This window comes from Anolis sagrei, chromosome 6 (genome assembly GCF_037176765.1).
Source record: "Anolis sagrei isolate rAnoSag1 chromosome 6, rAnoSag1.mat, whole genome shotgun sequence".
NCBI classification, from domain to species: Eukaryota; Metazoa; Chordata; class Lepidosauria; order Squamata; family Dactyloidae; genus Anolis; species Anolis sagrei.
In genome coordinates this window covers 112,454,506-112,461,566 of record NC_090026.1, presented here as the reverse complement: position 1 = coordinate 112,461,566, position 7,061 = coordinate 112,454,506, and the positions used below count along the sequence as shown (strand labels likewise).

The window sequence follows — 7,061 nt, the reverse complement described above, 5'->3', positions numbered from 1 at the left end:
ATTTATTATTTATTTATTTGCTATATTTGTATACCGCCCTTCTCCGCCAGCAGGCTGAGAAGTATCCCAGAAATATCTCCATTTCCGTGTGTGTATGGGTCTATGCATATATCTATGTATATATGCATATATCTATTGTGTACTAGCCGTCCCGCCACGCGTTGCTATGGCCCAGTCTGTGTATATGTGTTTTGTGTGCATATATGTCTGTATATATTTGTGTATATTTGCATATATGTGTGTTTGTGTATATGTGTGTGGTTTTGCGCATGCATTGTAATGGGTTTTTTTTTTTTTTTGCTTTTTAAGTCTCTTCTGTGTTTTTCAGTGTTTTGATGAGTGATGGTCACTTGTTGGCCTGATAGGTGTCTTGTGTCCAAATTTGGTGTCAATTCGTCCAGTGGTTTTTGAGTTAAGTTAATCTCACAAACGAGCATTATATTTTTATTTATATAGATATGCATATCTCTGACCACGGAACAACAGACTGGTTCAAGATTGGGAAAGGTGTACGGCAAGGCTGCATCCTCTCACCCAACCTTTTTAACTTGTATGCAGAACACATCAAGCGATGTGCGGGGCTGGATGAATGCAAAGCTGGGGTAAAAATTGCTGGAAGAAACATTAACAACCTCAGATATGCAGATGACACCACTCTGATGGCCAAAAGCGAGGAGGAGCTGAGGAGCCTTCTAATCAAGGTGAAAGAAGAAAGCGCAAAAGCTGGATTGCAGCTAAACGTAAAAAAAAAACCAAGATTATGGCAACAAGAATGATTGACAACTGGAAAATAGAGGGAGAAGATGTGGAGGCCGTGACAGACTTTGTATTTCTAGGTGCAAAGATTACTGCAGATGCAGACTGTGGCCAGGAAATCAGAAGACGCTTACTTCTTGGGAGGAGAGCAATGTCCAATCTTGATAAAATAGTGAAGAGTAGAGACATCACACTGGCAACAAAGATCTGCATAGTCAAAGCAATGGTATTCCCCATAGTCACCTACAGATGTGAGAGCTGGACCATAGGGAAGGCTGAGCAAAGGAAGATAGATGCTTTTGAACTGTGGTGTTGGAGGAAAGTTCTGAGAGTGCCTTAGACCACAAGAAGATCCAACCAGTCCATACTTCAGGAAAAAACTGCTCATCAGAGGGAAGGATATTGGAGACAAAGTTGAAGTAATTTGGCCACATCATGAGGAGACAGGAAAGCTTAGAGAAAACAACAATGCTGGGGGAAATGGAAGGTAAAAGGAAGAGGGGCTGACCAAGGGCAAGATGGGTGGATGGCATCCTTGAAGTGACTGGATTGACCTTGAAGGAGCTGGGAGTGGTGACGGCCGACAGGGAGCTCTGGTGTGGGCTGGTCCAGGAGGCCACGAAGAGTTGGAAACGACAGCAAGATGGATGGATGGTATCCTTGAAGTGACTGGATTGACCGTGAAAGAGTTGGGGGTGGTGACGGCCGACAGGGAGCTCTGCTGTGGGCTGGTCTAGGAGGCCACGACTGAATGAACGACATTGTTTATGCACATATCTATATTTATTATTCATGTATTTACTATATTTGTATAGTAAGGCTGAGAAGTATCTCAGAAATATCTCCATTTCCGTGTGTGTATGGGTATATGCATGTATCTATTGTGTATATACATATCTCTAATCTATATTCTGTGTATGTGCATTGGGTTGTTGTAGGTTTTTCAGCCTGTATATGTATATATCTAGCTATATTCTGCGTATGTACATTATTTGTGTATCTATGTGTATATATCTCTATTTATATTTCCATTTCTGTGTATGTATGTGTGTGTGTATATATGTGTATATATACACATATATACACACACAGAAATGGAAATATAAATAGAGATATATACACATAGATATATCTATCATGTGTATATATGCACATCTCTATCTCCACCTGCCTTTCTGCGTGTGGCTCTTCAGCTCACTCCCAAAAGACCCACCTAAGCGAAACCAGGGCGACTGCTTCTTGTTTTGGGCTGTCAATGGGGGATTTCCATGTGGTGTTACTCATCTCCTGCCCGACTCCCTGCAGCCCGCGCTTCGGGCGCCTTGCTGCTGCTGTTCTTGCTGAGGAATGAGGCCAGGAGGGAGGGAGCGCGCGCGTGCACGAGAGGGAGGAGCAAAACGCGCATGCGCGCCCCTCGCGCCGTTAACAGCCGTTTGTTTTCAAACGGCTATGAATTTTACTGGCTGAAACAGTGGAGAGCTGATTCCCTTCTGTCCACTAGGCCAGGCCTAGGCAAACTTGGGCCTTCCAGGTGTTTTGGACTTCAACTCCCACCATTCCTAACAGCCTACTACAGCTCCCAGAAGCCACCAGCCTGCGAATGCAGGCTGGGGGCTTCTGGGAGCTGTAGCAGGCTGTTAGGAATGGTGGGAGTTGAAGTCCAAAACACCTGGAAGGCCCAAGTTTGTCTAGGACTGCTATATTAAGGACTTAAATATTTCTATTGAGAGTTCCAATTAACTCTAGACTATGTAAAAAGCATGCCAGTAAGGTAATGCTCAAGATCCTGCAAGGAAGACTCCAGCAATACATGGAGCGAGAGTTGCCAGATGTTCAAGCTGGGTTTAGAAAAGGCAGAGGAACGAGAGACCTTATTGCCAATATCCGCTGGATAATGGAGAAAAGCAGGGAGTTTCAGAAAAACATCTCTTTCTGCTTCATTGACTATTCTAAAGCCTTTGACTGTGTGGATCATCATAAATGGTGGCAAGTTCTTGGTGGTCTGGGCATACCAAGCCATCTTGTCTCTCTCCTGAGGAATCTTTATAAGGACCAAGTAGCAACAGTAAGAACTGACCATGGAACAACAGACTGGTTCAAGATTGCGAAAGGCGTACTGCAGGGTTGAATACTCTCACCCAACCTATTCAACTTGTATGCAGAACACATCATGTGATGTGCCGGGCTTGATGAATGCAAGGCTGGGATAAAAATTGCTGGAAGAAACATTAACAACCTTAGATATGCAGATGATACCACTTTGATGGCCGAAAGCGAAGAGGAACTGAGGAGCCTTCTAATCAAGATGAAAGAAGAAAGTGCAAAACATCAAAAAACCAAGATTATGGCAACCAGACTGATTGACAACCGGGAAACAGAGGGAGAAAACGTAGAGGCCATGGCAGACTTTGTATTTCGAGGTGCAAAGATTACTACAGATGCAGACTGCAGCCAGGAAATCAGAAGACGCTTACTTCTTGGGCGGAGAGCAATGTCCAATCTCAATAAAATAGTGAAGAGTAGAGACATCACAACGAAAATCCACAAAGTTAAAGCAATGGTATTCCCCATAGTCACCTACGAATGTGAGAGCTGGAACTTAGGGAAGGCTGAGCGAAGGAAGATAGAAGCTTTTGGACTGTGGTGTTGGAGGAAAGTTCTGAGAGTGCCTTGGACTGCGAGAAGATCCAACCAGTCCATACTTCAGGAAATAAAGCCCGACTGCTCATTGGAGGGAAGGATAGTAGAGGCAAAGACGAAGTTCTTTGGCCACATCATGAAAAGAAAGGAAAGCTGAGAGAGGACATTTATGCTGGGGAAAATTGAAGGAAAAAGGAAGAGGGGCCAACCAAGGGCAAGATGGATGGATGGTATCCTTGAAGTGACTGGATTGACCTTGAAGGAGCTGGGGGTGGTGATGGCTGACAGGGAGCTCTGGCGTGGACTGCTCCATGAGATCATGAAGAGTCGGAAACAACTGAACGAATGATCAACAAACATAAAAAGGCTACCTGCTTCACGCCATAGGACCAAACCAACAGCAGGTTAGTATATCCAATGTTATATTAAACCAGTGGTTCTCAACCTTCCTAATGCCGCGACCTCTTAATACAGTTCCTCAAGTTGTGGTGACCCCCAACCATAAAATTATTTTCATTGCTACTTCATAACTGTAATTTTTCTACTGTTTTGAATCATAATGTAAATATCTGATATGCAGGATGCATTTTCAATCAGTGGACCAACTGGGCAGAAATACCTGATACGCCCAAATTTGAATACTTACTGGTGGGATTGGGGGGGGGGGGTTAATTTTGTAATTTAGGAGTTGTAGTTGCTGGGATTTATAGTTCAGCTACAATCAAAGAGCATCCTGAACTCCACCAATGATGGAATTGAATCAAATTTGGCACACACAACTCCCATGACCAACAGAAAATACTGGAGGGGTTTGGTAGGCATTGACCTTGAGTTTTGGAGTTGAAGTTCACCTACATCCAGAGATCATTGTGGACCCAAACAATGGTTGGTCTGGACCAAACTTGACATGAATACTCAATATACCCAAATGTGAACACTGATGGAGTTTGGGGGAAATAAACCTTGAGCTTTGGGAGTTGTAGTTACTGGGATTTATAGTTCACCTAAGCTGCAGAGCGAGCATTAACTGTAGACGCCTCCAAGGTCATGTGGCCAGCATGACTGCATAGAGCGCCGTTACCTTCCCGCAGAAGCGGTAGCTTACATTTGTATGTTTTCGAACTACTAGGTTGGCAGAAGCTGGGGCTAATAGCGGGAACTCACTCCTCTCCTCGGATTCAAACTGCCAACCTTTCAGTCAGCAAGTTCAGCAGCTCAGTGATTTAACCCGCTGTGCCACCAGGGGGCTAAAAAAAAATAATCGCTTCTTAAACACCAGGTAGCCTGAGGCTGCATCTACACTGTAGAATTAATGCAGCCTGACACCACTTTAACCACCATGGCTTAATGCTATGGAAGAATTTATTTTCAAGGACAGGAGCCTAAAGGTTTTGCAACACTCAGTCTTTTCCTTCATGCTGTTCAACTTGTACATTGAATGGTGGGCATGGTCATCTGATGATCTGAGCTGCAACATCATCAGCATGCAGATAATACCCAGATATATCTCTCATCTGATTCTAGGAAGACAATAGAAGCAATACATTGTAGCAGCTGTGAGGGATGCGGGAAACAACACTGAAATATAATCTTCTCAAAGCATAAGTACTGTAAGCAAGCGAAGCATCTGTTTCAGAATTGTGTGTTTGGCCTATCAGGATCATTGGGGGGGGGGGGGGGTGGGCGGGGGGGGGGGGTTTCCTAGATCCAGTCCTATATTTATAAGTTTATTTCTCTATTTTTATTGGTTTGCCATCTATATTTATGTCAGATTTTTTTTTATTTTAAAAGATTTTATTTAAATACAATAACAACTTACAAAATAGACAAAACCCAAAACAGTGAACATTTTACAAACACATAACCCCACCACCAAGGCCTGAACAAGTATAATTTCCTTCACCATGTATTTATAAATCAGCCATTAATCAAATGTCATCTCCAAAATTCCTGACCAACCAAATTCTGTTGTTTTCCATTTTCGCTCTCTAAGACATATTTAATAAAGACCGACCAGTATGTCTCAAAATCTGACCTGTTAATTTCCCCCCTGAATACCCTCATTTCCATTGTTAGTTTATCGTTTAAAGCTACATTCCAAACTTCCCTGTACCATGCATCCAGTGTTAGATTGGTTATTATTTTCCAGTTCTTTGCTATTATAATTCTTCCCACTGTGAGCAAAATAGTCACCAATTCTTTCTTAGTTATTTCTACATTCAACTTTGTGGTGTCCATTAATAATGCTAACCTAGCATCCGGAGTAATATTTGATCCCATAATGTTGTTTATTTCGGTAAATATATCCTTCCAAAAATTCTTCACTTGGGGGCATTCCCACCATAGATGAAAATATGTCCCTTTGTGTTTGCCACATCTCCAGCAGAGGTTACTTTGCTTGCTATCCATCTGATGTTGTTTGACTGGCGTAGTATACCATCTCCATATAACTTTGTATACATTTTCTTTTAATCTTATTGATAGGTTCTTAGCCTTGGAGAGATGGTGGTGGGGTATAAATTATTATTATTATTATTATTATTATTATTATTATTACAGAGATGGGACCCAAATCTAAAAATGAAATTATTTTATACTTTGTTCATAGATAAATAGATAACAGAGATAACTTTATACAACATTTTAAATATGTGCATGAAACCAAGGCTGTGTTCACTGAACATAGCTGTCACTATTGAAATCATCCACATGGACAAATTTTGGATTTTGGAGCATTTTGGATTTCAGAATTTAGGAGAAGGGATGCTCAACCTGTACTGTAATGCAATGTTACAAAATTCTCCTTCATATTCACTACATATAGTGCAAAATATGACAGCTAGATTGATGGTAGGAGCTAGATGTTTTTACTGTGGTATGCCTCTTTAAGAGTTATGTAATAGTTTAAGTGTTGGATGACAACACTAGAGACCAGACTCCCTGCTCGGCCTGGAAACTCACCTGAAGATCTTGAACAAGTCATGCTCTCTCAGCCTCATAGAAAGGACAAGGTAACCTGCACCAAGAAAATCCCATTATAATTTGTTTTAGGGTCACCAGATGTCAGAATAATGTCTCTTCAGATTGAGTTGCAAAAGCACTGTCTTGGGGTCCTTCTACATGGCCATATAACAGATATCCTAGTTCAAATCAATATCTGCTTTGAACTAGGATATCTGAGTCCACACTGTCATATATTTCGGTTCAAAGCAAATATTGTAGAAGGGGCCTCAGTCTCTTGGTTCAATTCAAGTTACTAGTATTGATATATAAATGCCTTAGGACCACCATTTATGTTATTCCTGACATCACCAGGGCATTATACCAGATCCTTAGCCTGTTGATGCTAAGCATACAGCCAAAGATCCCTTTTAATGGGCTGCGTCTGAAGTCGAGCATGCCCCCCCCACAATAAGGGATGGTAACTTATAGTTCTGCAAAGGGCAAGGGTACCAGACTGCACAAAGGGGTTAAGTTTTGGTTAATTTGCCAAGACACTAGCAACAACAAGGACCCCATGATGCTTTCAGGGAAGAGCCTGGCCTTGGGGTCCCAGTCCTTGGAGGAAGTTATAGTTTCCCAAGGACTAAGGACCAGCTTGATCTTGGCACTGCAAGAATCCATTCCTTGGGTCTGTGGAGATCATCCAGCATCCTTTTGTGACT

At 42.1% G+C, this 7,061-nt stretch overlaps 1 protein-coding gene across 1 annotated transcript in view; it reads left to right on the top strand.

Moving 5' to 3' along the window:
• Positions 1–3,723: 3,723 nt before the first annotated feature.
• EPC1 (enhancer of polycomb homolog 1) overlaps positions 3,724–7,061 on the top strand; it is an 81,181-nt gene continuing 77,843 nt past the window's right edge. The window contains exon 1 of the mRNA XM_060782504.2: positions 3,724–3,800. The gene's annotated coding sequence lies outside the window, so the exon portion shown is untranslated. The remainder of the gene's footprint in view (positions 3,801–7,061) is intronic.